Genomic DNA, 16,771 nt, shown 5'->3' with positions numbered 1-16,771 from the left:
GGTCCCTTTACCTTTACCGTTTAGGTCATAAAATGGCAGAAGTGGAAATGACCTCAGGGGTCATCTAGCCCAACCCCGACCATGCAAAGAGTCCATTGTCTAGTTTCTGCTTAAATGTCTCTGGTGAAGGAGAGCTCACCTTGCAAGACAGCCTGTTCCACTGTTTCGCCAGGGAATTTTTGGATATCTCAGTTGATTAGAGCATGGTTCCAATGACGCCAAGTTTGCAGGTTCAATCCTCGTATGGGACAGCTGCATATTCCTGCATTGCAGGGGATTGGACTAAATTATTCTCAGGTTTTCTTCCAATTCTATGATTCCAACAACATTAACTGAAATCCCTTTGTTTTATTTATTTATTTATTTATTTTTATAATATTTTATTAGGTTTTATCAATAGAAAAGTTTAGAAAAATACAAAAGCAAAAAAAGTACAAAATACAAACCTACAAAATACAAAAAGTACAGACATTAAACACAAAAAAGATAAAAAGAAGAAACACATATAAAAGAAAAACAAAATTTCCCTCTTTCTTAATTTCTCATCTTTAGTTAACTTATTTTCCTGACTTCCTCACGTCTTCCCTTTGTTTTAATTTCAACCCATTGCTTCAGATTTTGCCCTCCAGAGCGGCAGAAATCAGATTCGCTCCATCTTTGTGCCAGCCCTTTAAAATACTTGGAGATGGCTGTCATGTTACCATGTGTGGCTTAAAAAAAAAGAGGATTAGATAAATTCATGGGAGAAAATTCTTTCGATGGCTTCTGGCCACCACAATGGCTACATTCTGCATCCACGGACGGAGCCGAGTTGTCAAAACCCTGAAAAAAATGAAGCTCCCCATCTTGCGATTCCTTTGCAGCACTGATGTACGTCCTGGAGGCATTTTTGCAGGGGAGAACTGGGATGTGGGGCAGGGGGGCGCGCGTTGCTTAACCCTCCCCCAGAAAGCTGATTCTCTCCACTGCAAATGTCCCAACCTAGCAGTTAGTGCATGTTCTGGGCAGCTTCCAAAACTCAGCCGGTGCAGAAATACTCCCCTGAGTGGATGGGCGTTTTAGTTAGTGTGTATCATGCGCTGGAGGGGTTAAACACACAGAGATCTCCCCCTGTAAGTTCCCCAATCTCCCGCAATCTCCGTTATCTCAGGAAACTTTTGAGTTCGGACACATGCACAAATAACGTTTAGTTTGGCAGATGGTTTTGTTGGCTTATTCCGTGTCCCTGGGCATTCTGCCAGTCCTAAGATTTAGTATCAGCAGTTCTTGGCCACAAATGAACAAACAGAAATAGCTGGGGCGGGGACGGGGGCAGTGACCTGTAGGAGACCAGGTTCTGCAACGCTTGCGCCGTGTGCCCAGTCTTAGCAGATTGTGGTGTGGGTGTGTTTGTTTAGCAGGGCCAACGGTCAGGAATAACGGGAAGAAACTGTCGGACAACAACAACAACCGGAGGCTCAAAAGATTCTCCGTCCCTGGTCTGCAAACTCTTCTTCCCAACTTGGGGCTTGAAATAGATCCGTGGCAAAGCTTTGGCAGACCAAGGCTTTGCTCACATGTCATGGAAATCCGTAAAGTTTGGCTTATCATGTGTGCACCCGTATGTCTTCTCACTTGTGCTTGGAGGAAACAAACCACAATTCCTGGTGTAGAGTTGAATCTGAAATTCAAGAAACTATGATGGAGCCAGAGTTTGTCCTTGGCTTACTGGTGATCATGGTTTCCTGGAGCGCAGCAAAGCAATATGGGTTGGGACGTAGTCGTAGTAGTAATTAATAATAAGAAGAAGAATAATTAATAAATTTTTATTAGTTATATCCCGTCCATCTGGCTGGGTTTCCCCAGCCACTCTGGGTGGCTTACAAAATACAGTGGTACCTTGGTTGTTGAACTTAATCCATTCCGGGAGTCCATTCGATTCACATAACCATTTGAAAACCAAGGCACAGCTTCCAATTGGCTGCGGTAGCTTCCTGCACTCAATCGGAATCTGTATGGGATGTTAGGCTTCCCAAAAACGTTCGCAAACCGGAACACTTATGGGTTTGTGGCATTGGGAGCTGATTTGTTTGGGAGCCAAGGTGTTCGACAACTAAGGTACCACTGTATATAAAAACACAACAAAACATCAATCATTAAAAAGCTGAATATCTTATACAGACCATAAATAAACCAGTAGAATAATAAAAACAAAATAGTAATGATCAGTTTAGTTACACCCAAATTAAAATAACTGCCTGCCCCAACTAAACATTGAACCAACCCCAACCCAACAAAAAACAAAACAGAGGAACCAAAATTAAAACATTTTAAAACATTTTTTAGCCAGTTGCCCCAATCCAAGAGTTGTTCTAGCAATGTCTCACCGGCCTCCCAGGATCCTCTTGGTTTTTCAGGGCGAGTCTGGGTTCCGCCCCCTAGGCCAGGTGGAAATGGGTCATGCAGCAGGGAGCAGGTCTTCTAGTCTTGTGAGCTTATGGACTTTGTTACAAACCTTGGGCGAGGTTTGCTTTGGATACTGGCAAATAAAGCCATTATGGTGTATTGGCACAATTTGCAAAGCAGAGCTTGAGTGCACGTCCTTTCATCTGCTTACCTGCTCATCTCTCACCTCTTTGCTGCCTCCCCTGACGAAATGTATGTTGCAAGTGCTCCAGAGATCAGGAACCTTTCCATTTCCTGCTTCTAAACCACTCGGATACAAGGTCCGCTCAGAACCTTAGGATAATTATCTGCGGCAGAAAGCCTGCCTGCCCCCTGTATAGATCTGTGGTTCCTAAATTGGTACAGTACCACCCCCCGCCCCAGGGATTTCCTAGTAGGGCAATAAGAGGCAAGGGAGTTTAAGTGGGGTGCCTTTGAGAAGCTGGTGTCTGTGGATCAAGTTTTCATCAGTTTTGTTGAATTATCGTATTTTTCGCCCTATAGGACGCACCGGCCCATAGGACGCACCTAGTTTTTTTGGGGGGGAAATCAAGGGAAAAAATTTCATTACCCCCCCCAGGTTTGCGCAGCCATCCCCAAGCTAGAAGAGGGAGACAGAGCACTCCGTCTCCCTCTTCTGCCTTCAGGGACAGCCTCCCTAGGCCCTGGGGGGCAGCGCACTGCGCTGCCCTGCAGAGGCTTTGCGCAACCATCCCCAAGCTAGAAGAGGGAGACGGAGCGCTCCGTCTCCCTCTTCTCCCTTCAGGGACAGCTTGCCCCGCTGTCCCCCGAGTTTGTGGGGCTGGCGGGGGGAGAAGCAAGCTTGCTTCTCCCCCCGCCAGCCTCCAGATCAGGTTGGGGAATAGCGGGGTGGCGGCGCTGCGCTTCCCCGCTGTCCCCCAGCTTTTGGGCTGCAGGCCGCTGCCTGCAAGCCTTGCGAGCCCGCAGGACATCCCGCCGGGCTTGCAAGACTTGCGGATAGCTTCCTGAAGCCTGGAGAGCGAGAGGGGTCGGTGCGCACCGACCCCTCTCGCTCTCCAGGCTTCAGCGAAAGCCTGCATTCGCCCCATAGGACGCACACACATTTCCCCTTCATTTTTGGAGGCGGAAAAGTGCGTCCTATAGGGCGAAAAATACGGTAATTAAACTAATGACCAGAGAACTACGAAGAGCTGAAGGGCAACACAACATGCCATGGAACGTGGAGTGTTAGGAACATCATCAAAATGTGATGAGAAGTGACTCAGGCCGATGGAATAATGCAGTGTTAGTGTGGAGACCCTAAATTTTTGAAAGTCCTCTGCAATGGGTGGACTAAGACTAGCAGGAGTAGCTTACAATATGTGGGTATGGGAAGCAAACAACACAGAACTCTGGAGAGAAATTGGAGAGGCTCATATCCAAACGTAGATAGCGAGACTCCACAGAAGAATGGAACTAAATCGTTTTAATTGGATTTGGAATAAATGTGCAATTAATTGTTAACTGTTTTGAATTTTGCTGTGCTGTTATCTTTCTTACTGGGCTCTTTTGAATAATGCTTTTATAGGGTAGGGTAGGTGCTGTGGGTTAAACGCGGGTGGCACTGTGGGTTAAACCACAGAGCCTAGGACTTGCTGATCAGAAGGTCGGCGGTTCGAATCCCCGTAACGGGGTGAGCTCCCATTGCTCGGTCCCTGCTCCTGCCAACCTAGTAGTTCGAAAGCACGCCAGTGCAAGTAGATAAATAGGTACCGCTCCAGCGGGAAGGTAAACGGCGTTTCCGTGCACTGCTCTGGTTCGCCAGAAGCAGCTTAGTCATGCTGGCCACATGACCGGAAGCTGTACGCCGGCTCCCTTGGCCAATAAAGCGAGATGAGTGCCCAACCCCAGAGTCGGCCACGACTGGACCTAATGCTCAGGGGTCCCTTTGCCTTTACCTTTAGGGGGCACTGGGGATGAGTTTGTAGAGCCAGTAAGTTTGGGGACCATTGCTGTAGAAGGAGAATGTGTCTGTCTAGGATCTGTGCTCAAGATGCCCATTTGCCTCCTGCAGAACGTTTATAAGTCATGTTGGCCAAACATTAGGATACCAAGTGCTGCTGCGTAATCAACTTAGGCAAACAGGCAGAGACCCCAAAATGGGGAAAAATAACTTGCTAGCGGCAAGGAGAAACAATGAGTCTTTTGCCCCCTTTGCTTTTCTCGGGCAAAATGGACAGATTTCCAAATCCCTGCATTTCTCTCTCGCCAGAGACGCTTTTTAATGAAAGGATGTGCACTCCACCCATCTGCTGCAGTGCAAAGCCTGAGGCAGCTTAACAGTTAAGGTTGACAAAGTGCAAAGAAGCAAGCAAACAATGACTATGCAGTATAATGACAGCAACAGATAAAAATGGCTTTAAAAGCTGAAGCCTTGTAAAAACAGAGGGGCAGGGGGAGCCAGACTCGTCCCTGAAGCTCTGACGCCTGCCAGAGCAAAATGACGTGCGCCAGACAGCAAAGGCAAGGGAGCCAACCAGTTATCCTGTGGCAAGGAGTTCCGCAGTCAAAGGCCCCGTCTTTTGATAAGGGCCTTGTGATAGGGGCCCTACCCATTGTCCCAACCAGCCATGCCTCTGCCATTCTCAGGACCCAGAGGACAGATTCTTTCCTCCCCAGCCAACCTTTCAGGGAGGGCAGGCTTATGTGGGATGGTCTTTTATGTCAGGGGCAGCCAATGTGCTGGACTATGGGTCTGCCCTTGTGGCTCATTGGAAGTTGAAACTTTCCCACACGTACTATTACGTTGCCGTCTTTATGAGGATATACGTTTGACTTTTATTACACCTGTTTTGCAAAAGTCCAGGAAAGAATCGGAACACCATAGTTTAAAACTACTGCTAGAGGACAAGAATCCCAAGACTACATTAAATGTAGCTAAATTCTGTGTGTCTGCAATCAATCGCAGGAAGCAAGTGGTATCCCATAATGACCAAATCCCTAAATGTTAACTACAGGGAGCACGCTAATAATTAATTTTAATTTTTATATTTAAATCCTTGTTATATTCATATTGTCCTTTGTATTTCTGATAATTTTCTTTTTTTGTGATCTGTGATATTGTGTGTGTTGACGCTGGTCAGTGACCGTATTAATAATAAATTCAATTCAATGTGCTGGACTAGATCATAGAATCAAGAAGTTGGAGAGTTGGAAGGGACCACGAGGGTCATTGAGTCCAATCCCTTGCAAACCCAGACAGGTGGGCAGCATAAAAATTTATTATTTTTATTATTAAACCCTGCTGGACATCTGAAGGCAGCCCTGTTTAGGGAAGCTTTTAATGTTTGATGCATTGCTGTAATTTAATATTTTGTTGGAAGCCTCCCAGAGTGGTGGGGAGGCCCAGGCAGGTGAGCGGAGTATAAATAATAATAATAATAATAATAATAATAATAATAATAATAATAATAATACCCACTTCCCCATTGTTTGGGGTAAAACATGCCCAATTGGCAAAAATAGTTTTTAAAAAAACTTCAGTTTAAAAAAATGAAACTTCAGTGTGTCTGAAAGCACTGACCAGGGGGAGGGAATCAAAATTCTTTTCTTGGGTGGAAAAAATAAGACATACAGTGGTACCTCGGGTTACATACGCTTCAGGTTACAGACTCCGCTAACCCAGAAATAGTGCTTCAGGTTAAGAACTTTGCTTCAGGATGAGAACAGAAATTGTGCTCCGGCGGCGTGGTGGCAGCAGGAGGCCCCATTAGCTGAAATTTTGCTTCAGGTTAAGAACAGTTTCAGCTTAAGTACGGACCTCCGGAACGAATTAAGTACTTAACACGATGTACCACTGTATTTCTGCTTCATGTGCTGCTAACTCAACATGAGCCTGAAGAATGACATTCATCAGGACTTCACTGTGCCTGCGGAGAGTACAATTGCTCCCCCCCCCTTTAAAGAAAACCTCCAGCACGAGATAGAAATAGCAGATATGCAACTCCTAGCTCTCCAAGCTGCCATGAGAAGTGCTCACCATTTTGAGCTTTTGTGATCTGCAAAAACCAAGCTCCGTAAAGAATGCTTCCTGCTTGGGATACTGAAGTATTTGGTTAAGGTCAAAGCAGGAGAATGTCGTAGTCTGGTGCTGCCAGCCATTGCAGAGCTCAGTGGAGGGAGAAGCCAGTTAACCAGTCGAGTACTTGAGGATACAGAGGGGCAGAACCCATATACAAGGTTCAGTCCAGTCCTTAGGCAAACTCGGCCCTCCAGATGTTTTGGGACTACAACTCCCATCATCCCTAGCTAACAAGTGGTCAGGGATGATGGGAACTGTAGTCCCAAAACATCTGGAGGGTCAAGTTTGCCTATGCTTGGTCAGGAGTATGTCAGTTAATGTAGTCAGACTATCTGGGGGTCAAGATGCCCAGGGTCCAAGGTCACAAGAAGCAAGAAGCAGCAAGGTCTGACCAGGAACGACCAATGTTGTTTCTAGCAACTGGATGAGGCTGGAAACCCAGCTTAAGAAAGCTGGAGCCAGCTGGTTCTCATTGGGAACTAGAAGGCTGATCTGCAGCAGGTGGAGTCACTTCGTCTTCTGCTCCTTCAGGGTTGTGGTATGAGCCAGTGTGTACTGGGTAGTCCTGCTAGCTAGGGATGATGGGACTTGTAGTCCAACAACAGCTGGAGACCCAAGTTTGAGAAACCATGGGATGGAGAGTTGGACTAGGACCTGAGAAACCAGGGCTCAAATCCACACTGCGTTACTTGAGGCATATTGCTATCTTTTCGCTTAACCTGTTTAATAGCATTGTGAGGATAAAATGGGAAGAAAGAGATGCTTGGGATCTTTTGAGGAAAGGCGGGACACAAAGGGACCAATAAATCTCTGACCCGCCGGATGTTGTTGCTCACGCTCCAGTCTTCCTGGACCATTGGCCATGTTGGTTGCAGATGATGGAAATAGAAGCCTAGTGACGTCTGGGGGTTCAGAGGCTCTCCACCCCTATTTTGCAGGAAGCACAGCAGAACTAACTTTGTGACCAGCCAAACATTTGGACACGGTTCTGCTGAGGGAGATCTCTCCATCCTCTCTCGCCGTAACCTCCCCAGCTGCTGTATATCTAACCAGCTACTTGACAATAGCACTTCAAACCGAGGAAATGGAAATTCTGTCTCCCTGTGCTCTCCCCCACTTTATGATGGTGCTGTCATATCCATCTGTGAATACTAAAAATCCTTCTCCTATACAGCTGTCAAAATCAATTTGCTGATACTCTTTCCAAACTGTCATCGTCTCCCATCCCCATTATTATTTCTCCTCCACCTGGCTGGTTCCAGGCAGTCTGAGAGTGGTATTACCTAGCATTGCTGCGGCAGAAACCTTTTTGGCAGGAGAAGAAACCTCTTACAGTCTTGGGCATTGTTTCGCTTTGTGTGGGTTCCCTTCCCAGACTGTTTTGTTTCCCTCCGGCAGCAACAGAGCATTGAATAGGAACTTCGATTCTCACAAACAGGGCAGGCCCATGAGACATATCTTGGAGATTCATTGCTTCACTGGTATTGTTCACCAACTAAATGAAGTAATGGTGTCCCCCAAAATATGGCATTCTTCCCTTAACAGTTCTCCATTAATTAATGAGAAAAGAAACTGCAAACTTATCCAAAATTTCAGTGAAATTCTCATGGATGGGGAGCAGGGTTTTTGGTATGTTTAACTGTAAAGGTAAAGGTACCCCTAACCGTTAGGTCCAGTCGCGGAGGACTCTGGGGTTGCGGCGCTCATCTCGCTCTATAGGCGGAGGGACACGGCGTTTGTCCACAGACAGTTTCCGGGTCATGTGGCCAGCATAACTAAGCCGTTTCTGGCGAACCAGAGCAGCGCACGGAAATGCCGTTTACCTTCCCGCCGGAGTGGTACCTATTTATCTACTTGCACTTTGATGTGCTTTCAAACTGCTAGGTTGGCAGGAGCTGGGACCAAACAACGGGAGCTCACCCCGTCGTGGGGATTCGAACCGCCGACCTCCCGATCGGCAAGCCCTAGGCTCTGTGGAGCCTGCTGGATCAGGCCAATGACCCAACAACCCAGCATCCTGTTTTCACTGTGGCCAACCAGATGCTTGTGAGAAAGCTAGATTTGAGGCAAAGAGTTCTCTCCCCTCCTGTGTTTTCTGCTGCCTCAAACTGTGGAGGCAGAGTATAGCTACCAATAGCCCACTCCGCCTTGAATTAGTCTTCTTTTAAAGCCATCAAAATTGGTGGTCTTCACTGCCTCCTGTGGGAGAGCGTTCCATAGTTTAACTATAGTGGTACCTCGGGTTACAGACGCTTCAGGTTACAGACTCCGCTAACCCAGAAATAGTACCTCGGGTTAAGAACTTTGCTTCAGGATGAGAACAGAAATCGCGCAGCAGCGGCGCGGCAGCCGTGGGAGGCCCCATTAGCTAAAGTGGTACCTCAGGTTAAGAACAGTTTCAGGTTAAGAATGGACCTCCGGAACGAGTTAAGTTCTTAACCTGAGGTACCACTGTATGCACTGCATAAAGAAATGCTTCATTTTACCTCTCTTGAATCTTCCAACGTTTGGCCTCATCGCGAGAGTGCTTTCTTTCCTTCTGCAAATCATCTCTGGTGCTTTGCATTCTGCAGCCTCCCTGGGTGCTTTGACCATTCCTGAAGGGGGAGGGGACCCAAACACCACCCCATTATGTTCCCGGCTAACTTTTCCTGTAAACGCAGGAAGGCTGCCTCCTGTTTGTAGCAGCTGTTTGTTGCTTGTTGGCACCTGTTTGTTGTTTTGAGTAAAATCCTTTAAAGACATCTCTGTGAAGCTCAAAGAACCAAAACCAGTGAGCTTATTGATCTCAGGCATTTTCGTAGCCGGAAGTCACCTTGTCTGGAAAACATTGATTTTGATGAAATGAAGTTTCAGCTGAAAGACTGGGTGCAGAAAATCCCATGTGGGGCCCAGCTGCGCTGAAAATTTGAAAAGAAGCATCAGCCGCTTTAAAGACTTCCAAAGAATCCTGGGAGCTGTGGTTTTTTAAGGGTGCTGAGAGTTGTTAGGAGGCCTGCCTATTGTCCTTCACAGAACTGCAATTCCCAGAGTTCCCTTGGAAGAGGGATGGAATGTTAAACCATAGGAGAAGTTGATTGTTCAACTGCTCTTGCTTGTCTGGATGGAGGACAGAGAAGGGATGCTTAAAAAAAATGTTTGTGTCTGTGTTGAAACTAGCCAGCAGTTCAGAGGTAGAATCTACATTTGTGGCTCCGCCCACCACTGTCATGCGGCCCTTGGAATATTGTCCCAAAAGGAATGTGGCCCTTGGATTGCAAATATTCCCCATCCTTGATCGAAAGGGTGCAAAGCCAACCTGTATTACCTAGTACAATATTTTAAATTATTCCTCTTTGGAGAGGATCTCCAGTTTTCTCTTCTTGAAAAGATCTCTCACGAGCTAAAAGGATCTATAGGACAGCGCTTGAACGAACTCACATGTTTTTATTATTTTATTTCTTATACAAGTATTGAGGCACATGGTCTCTCGGTGCCACCTGCATGTGCAAATATCTGGCTCATTTAAGACCTTAGAACCTTTATTCTCAATAACAATGGAACTTGCAGGTGGAGAATACGTTTACTCTTCTGTATACTTATTATCTGTAAAGGGAGTATTTGTAGGAGTTCATACTTTATTGTCCCTTTGGTGCTGCGCTGTATATTTGTCCTTTTAGTCCTTTCAGACTCTGTCAATATATGGTTTGCATTTCTGATTTTTTGTTTCCGCCCCCCTCTGTTAGTTATGCTTGCACTTTTTCATATAACAATCTGCAAGCTCCATTTTTCCGAACGTTGCTGTTCTTGCAGAAAACACGCTCCCAGCTCTCCAAGTGTGCTTGCTGGCTCTTCTCTGATTCCCATCTTCAGGCTCGCCACTTGATTTCTCGGTGTTTGATTACCAAACACTCGAGTGGCAACTGGATATGTAGGCGCTGCCGAGTTGGAAAAGGCCAATCAAAATGATCAGGGATCTGCAAGGGGGGAAATTGCAGGTTTGAGGGCTTTTTAGCTGAGGAAATGCAAGTAAAAGGGAGGGTTAATGACAGAGTGTAATAAACTTTTCAGGGCGTGCAGAAAGTAGATGGAGACACAAATCATTGGAGACAGCTGCTTGTTGTGATGGTTATTGCGCACCCTCCATGATCAGATCTGAATGCCAGTCGCTAGGAGTTGCAAGAGTTGTGCTCATTTTTCGCTTCCGGTAGACATCTGGTTAGCTCCTGTGGGATTGGGTTGGTTCACTAGGCAAGCACTTCACAGAATCACAGAATGGTAGCTTTGGAAGGGGTCACAAGGGTTCATCTAGTCCAACCATCATCCGAAATTCGCCAGGCACCAGGCTCATTTTGCACCTGCGCTGTGGGTTAAACCACAGAGCCTAGGACTCGCCAATCAGAAGGTCGGCAGTTCGAATCCCTGCGACGGGGTGAGCTCCCGTTGCTCGGTCCCTGCTCCTGCCAACCTAGCAGTTCGAAAGCACGTCAAAGTTCAAGTAGATAAATAGGTACCGCTCCGGTGGGAAGGTAAATGGCGTTTCCGTGCGCTGCTCTGGTTCGCCAGAAGCGACTTAGTCATGCTGGCCACATGACCCGGAAGCTGTATGCTGGCTCCCTCGGCCAATAAAGCGAGATGAGCCCCGCAACCCCAGAGTCGGCCACGACTGGACCTAATGGTCAGGGGTCCCTTTACCTTTACCTATTGGCCGCTTGTGACCGAGTGAAGATGCCCAGGCCTGACATCTCTGCCATCTGGAGGTGCACGTCTGCCGATCCTTTTATCTTGCCTGTTTTCACACACTAGCAACGCATCCTGTAGAATTCTATCCGTGATATTTTAGCTGCACAATCAGAACGAATTTCAGGAGCCAGAAAGTTGCACGGCGGTACCCCGAGTTACAAACGCCTCAGGTTACAAACGCTTCAGGTTACAAACTCCGCTAACCTAGAAGAGTTACCTCGAGTTGAGAACTTTGCCCCAGGATGAGAATGGAAATGTGCCTCATAGCGGCAGCAAGAGACCCCATTAGTGGAAGCACGCCTCTAGTTAAGAACAGTTTCAGGTTAAGTACAGACCCCCGGAATGAATTAAATTCGTAACTAGAGGTACCACAGTATTGGAAAAATACGACTTTTAAGCCGTTCGGCCCCAAAATGACAACTAGGCATTCTGTTTTTGGTGACTGTAACCCCTGGTTTAAGGAGCCATTTGCTGCCTAGCTTATATATATGAGTTTCTCACACTGAGTCCAACACACTGTTCTTAACTGTCTGCATTGATAAGGGCCCCATCTATGCATTTAAAGTGGCATCGTACCACTTTAAGCAGATCTCTTTGGGGTAAGCCATGACTGTTCAAAGTGCTGCTGCTTTAGATATATATCAGGGGTCAGCAAACCTTTTCATCAGGGAGCCGGTCCACTGTCCCTCAGACCTAGTGGGGGGCTGGACTATATTTTTTTGGGGGGGAATGAATGAATTCCTATGCCCCACAAATAACGCAGAGATGCATTTTAAATAAAAGGACACATTCTACTCATGTAAAAACACGCTGATTCCTGGACCATCCGCGGGCCTGATTTAGAAGGCGATTGGGCCGGATCCGGGCCTTAGTTTGCCTACCCATTATATATATGATAGATCAGGCAAAGCCTTTCACTTGAGTTGAAAGGAACACTGTCCCTGGTATTCCCATCTGCAATGGCCGATTCACACATGGAAAGAATCGCTCCTGGCATCCTTTTTATTCCTCATTCAAGATGACTTGCAGCCAGGATGTTCCTGAGGCTGTCCCACATGGTTCCGCTTTCAACGCAGTTTGTGAAAGTTTTGGCGCAGTCACAATGCTTATCCTGTCACTTCCTGCTGAAATCTCACAACTCTTTGTACCGCAAATGTTCTGATTAATTTTTGTCCTACGTTTACTGCACTATCGCCCTTCCAGACAGTGATAATGTGGTAGCATTAAAGTGGAGAATATAAGTCCACCAAAGGCACACTGTTTTTGTGGGAAGAACAAGTTGCAGAGAACACCCACAATAAAATCGCACACTGGAGGAACAGTCAAGGTGTGTGTGTGTGTGTGTGTGTGTGTGTGTGTGTGTGTATGTGAGAGAGAGAGAGAGAGAGAGAGAGAGAGAGAGAGAGAGAGAATTGCCACTACAGTGGTGCCCCACAAGACGAACGCCTCGGAAGACGAAAAACTCGCTAGACGAAGGAGTTTTTCGTTTTCTTAGCCACTTCGCAAGACGCATTTCCCTATGGGCTTGCTTCGCAAAACGAAGCTTGCCCCGCAAGCTCCGGGGCTAGCTGTCCCCGGACCTCTTTTGAAGCAAGGGGCGGCGGGGAGAAGATCGCTTCTCCCCGTTGCCAGCCCTGCAATCTCCGGGGACAGAGGGGAAGGCACGCGCGCCTTCCCCTCTCTCCCCGGACCCCTTTTGAACCAAGGGGCGGCAATGGGGAGAAGCAATTCTCCCCGCTGCCCCTTCCCTTGCTTTAAAACAGGTCTGGGGAAAGAGGGGAAGGCAACGGGGAGAAGCAATCTTCTCCCCACCGCCCCTTGCTTTAAACAGGTCCGGGGACAGAGGGGAAGGCGCGCAGCGCTTCCCCTCTGCCCCCGGACGGTCTCCATAGGAACACATTGATTGATTTTCAGTGCATTCCTATGGGAAACCGTGCTTCGCAAGACGAAAAACTCGCAAGAAGAAAAAGCTTGCGGAACGAATTAATTTCGTCTTGCGAGGCACCACTGTATATCCTTTCAGGCTGATTTCCATATAAAAGACCACTAACTAACCTGCCCCCCTAAGGACCATTCTTCTACCAGGACATGATTTCATCAGCTCCTTAAAAATATTTCTGAAGTCAAGGAGGTGACTTGACCTGTTTCCCAGTTCTGCAGAAGAGGAACTGAGGCACTAGCAGATTGTTAGATTCTTCCCTATCTCCCATAAGGAAATGTACCTTTCAGCGTAGGGATTTCTCTGCCCACTCTCAATAATTTCCTGACTGAATAAGTAGTGCTCATTTCAAATTCCAAAGCCAAGATCTCCTTTGCTTTGAAGTTACCTCGGACTTCACAGGTGTAAAAGTTGCATGTTCTCCAGTCAGTCGGACTTGTGTAATTTCCTATCGCTTGAATGGAGGGCTCTGCGGGGGGCTTTCAAAAGGAATTGGACCCCCGATAGACATCATAAGCTTGTGGGCTTTAATTTGAAGGCAGCTAGCAATCTCCCCCGACAAGAAGCCGGGAGCTGGTAGGAGGAATAAATCAGCATATTCTTAGAGTTGAGAGTCCTCTGGCACAAATGGAAATAAATCCTGAGAAGGAAGCTGAAGAAGACGGAAGCGTTTGAAAAGCCACTCGAATCTGCCTCCCGGGCATGTTTGCACATGGCAAGGTGCATAGGGTGGTATTCAACTACGTTTTACTTAGAGTAAACCCGCTGAAATGAACAAAGAGCACTGAATACCCCTGGTATCTGCTCCCTGAGAAGCTGACCCTCAGACAACTGAAAGAAAGTTCCCTGCCTAAATTCACGCAGAGGCAAATCTGCTATGAAATTTAACAAATCTTAAGCTTCAGGAGCCCTAATCTGGGGGGGGGGGAGAGTCCCCTGGATCAGACTTCAGTCCTCCTTGTTAAAAGAAAATGGGTCTAATAGACTAGATTACAGTTGCACAACTCAATTTGACTACTCTCTCTCTCTCTCTCTCTCTCTCTGTGTGTGTGTGTGTATATATATATATATATATATATATATATATATATATATATATTTGCTTTCGTAGATTTTCACGGGTACAGGAATGCAGGTTTTGGTGTCTTCGGGTGTCTTCCCGTGTAAGAGTCGGGGTGTCTGTGCGACGTTTCGACGAGGTCTCACTCGTCATCTTCAGGCTGGTGCTTTCGGCTTCTTGTTACTTCTGTTCCAGTAACAAGAAGCCGAAAGCACCAGCCTGAAGATGACGAGTGAGACCTCGTCGAAACGTCGCACAGACACCCCGACTCTTACACGGGAAGACACCCGAAGACACCAAAACCTGCATATATATATATATATATATTTCAACAATCCCAAAGTTTGAGAGTGGGTAGCATAGATGTCGTAAAGGTGGACTGTCTCGGTAAGTTGTCTGTTCTGCTGAAGAGCACTTAACTTGATGCATATTGCCTCTAGAAAATGGTGTTGCAAGGAAGCTCTCATACAATGAAACTGTACATAAATAGGTTGCTAGAAAAAAACAGAAAAAGAGTATTTTGTAAAATGTGCTCCATGTAATATGAGATAATTCAGTTCAGCAGTTTTAATCAAAATCAGAGATGTAGTAGTTACATTAAAAAAAGAAAATTCTGGTAGAACAGCCCCACTGAAGGAGTTAAAAGTGGTTACCCAAACCTCACTGATGGTTTGCGATGGCCCCCCCCCTGAAAATTCAAGGTTCAGGGCCACAAAAATGTAGGTCCGCCACTGCATTCATGGCCTTTTCTTGAATTTCCTAGAAGCTGACTGATGCTGGAAATTGCACTCTGGACTATATAGATTTCTGCTCTGGTCTGACAAGGCAGTTGTGATGTTTTTAGAATTGTTTGTGCCGATTTAGAGGAAGTGGACGGGTTGTTCTGTGCTTGGCTCCCCGTGTTCCCTGTTGGCCGATGTCCCGCCCCCAAACACCTAGATTTGCTTGTGACTGTTGGCAAAGCGGCCACCTGCATGATTTATCCTGCACCCATGAGCAGGCGACTCCAAACAAGCACTGTGGGGCGTGAGACTGCTTGCATTTGAAAGATGTATGTCCAACCAGTGTTAGAAACTCAGATGTATAAACTAGGCACCAAACAGCTTCTTAAACCAAGGCTATACTTGCCAAAACGGAATTTCTAGTTGCCATTTTTGGACCAGGAACGACTGACTTATCAGTTAAACATCTAGCTAGGTTAAGAGTTTTGAGAACTTAAAGGAAGAAAAATCACTTGATCCAGGGACAGCCCACCTATATATTGGCCTCTTTTTCTTAATGGTGACACGGGCCATTCATAATGTAGGAATATTCTTCACAACCGTGAGCAGGGCAGCCAGGTGGGGTAAGTGAAGAGAAGCAACAAGAACAAGAAGAACAACAATAACAACAACAACAATTTATTATTTATACCCCACCCATCTGGGTGGGTTTCCCCAGCCACTCTGGGCGGCTTCCAACAAAAGATTAAAAATACATTAAAACATCAATCATTAAAAACTTCCCTAAACCAGGGCTGCCTTCAGATGTCTTCTAAACGTCAGATAGTTGTTTATTTCTTTCACATCTGATGGGAGGGCGTTCCACAGGGTGGGGGCGCCAATACCGAGAAGGAGAACGTTGTTCACTGCTCCTGCTCAGGCTGCACAGAGAAAGCATTTTGGTTCCTGAAATTCGTTCTGCGTGTGCAGATAAAATATAACAGATAGAATTCTACAGGATGGGGTGTTAGTGTATAGAAACAGTCCAGATCCATGGATTCCTAGGCATGCACCCTCCAGATGGAGATGTCGGGCACCATCCTGGCACCCAGGCATCTTCGCTTGGTCACAAGTGGCCGAGAGGTGCATAATGCGCCTGGCTAATTTCAAACGCTATTGTCTACACCAGGGGAAACCAATGCTGTGCCCTCCATATCCTATTGAATTATGACATCTCTGGTCATCAGATAATGGGAGTTTTGACCCAGCAATATCTCTGGGGTGCCCTATTGGCAATTCCTGGTCTACAGCAGCAGTTCAATGGGGTCTCGGGGCAAAGACTTTGCCTGTTGTACTAGGCGGTATCAGGGAATGGACATGTGATTGATCCTGTGCTCTACCACTGAGCTGTGATTCGTCACATGATCACTGGCCACAGATCCGGCTCATGATCTCTAACATTTCAACAGATGAAAGCTTAGGGCGCTGTGACCAATGCCTCTCCTGTTATTCGCAAACCCCCAAACCACAGGCTGATTTAGCCATCTCCACTGTTTACAAATTATTATTATTAATTTGCTGTACCTGCCCTTCACCCTAAGGTTTCGGGGCAGGTTACAACATTAAAACACAATGTTAAATGCAGTTTAACGCAACTTAACAGTCTCAAAATAAGTGGGTCCTAAAAATACACACCTCAAGTGTCAAAAGCTGCAATTACTATCATTGTACTTCCTTCCTTCCTTGCTTTCTCTCTCTCTCTCTCTCTCTCTCTCTCTCTCTCTCTCTCTCTCTCTCTCTGTGTGTGTGTGTGTGTGTGTGTGTTGGTGTTGTGGTTTTTGTCTGCAATATCCTGGCCTGCAGTGGCTTTCTGAAGGAGGCCG

General features: G+C 46.5%; 1 protein-coding gene and 1 long non-coding RNA gene across 3 annotated transcripts in view; one reads left to right on the top strand and one right to left on the bottom strand.

Annotated features, from left to right (window-relative positions):
* ST3GAL1 (ST3 beta-galactoside alpha-2,3-sialyltransferase 1) overlaps positions 1 to 16,771 on the top strand; it is a 118,969-nt gene that overhangs the window by 25,744 nt on the left and 76,454 nt on the right. The gene's annotated exons all lie outside the window — the stretch shown is intronic.
* LOC309539686 overlaps positions 1,606 to 16,771 on the bottom strand; it is a 28,126-nt gene continuing 12,960 nt past the window's right edge. Inside the window, exons 2-3 of the long non-coding RNA XR_014222952.1 lie at positions 8,953 to 9,063; positions 1,606 to 1,660 (exon numbers count right to left, since the gene is read on the bottom strand). This is a non-coding gene — a long non-coding RNA (uncharacterized lncRNA). The remainder of the gene's footprint in view (positions 1,661 to 8,952; positions 9,064 to 16,771) is intronic.

This window comes from Podarcis vaucheri, assembly GCF_965113315.1.
Source record: "Podarcis vaucheri genome assembly, chromosome: 8".
NCBI classification, from domain to species: Eukaryota; Metazoa; Chordata; class Lepidosauria; order Squamata; family Lacertidae; genus Podarcis; species Podarcis vaucheri.
Note: the sequence above shows the minus strand (reverse complement) of the source record. Positions and strands in the feature narration are given on the sequence as shown.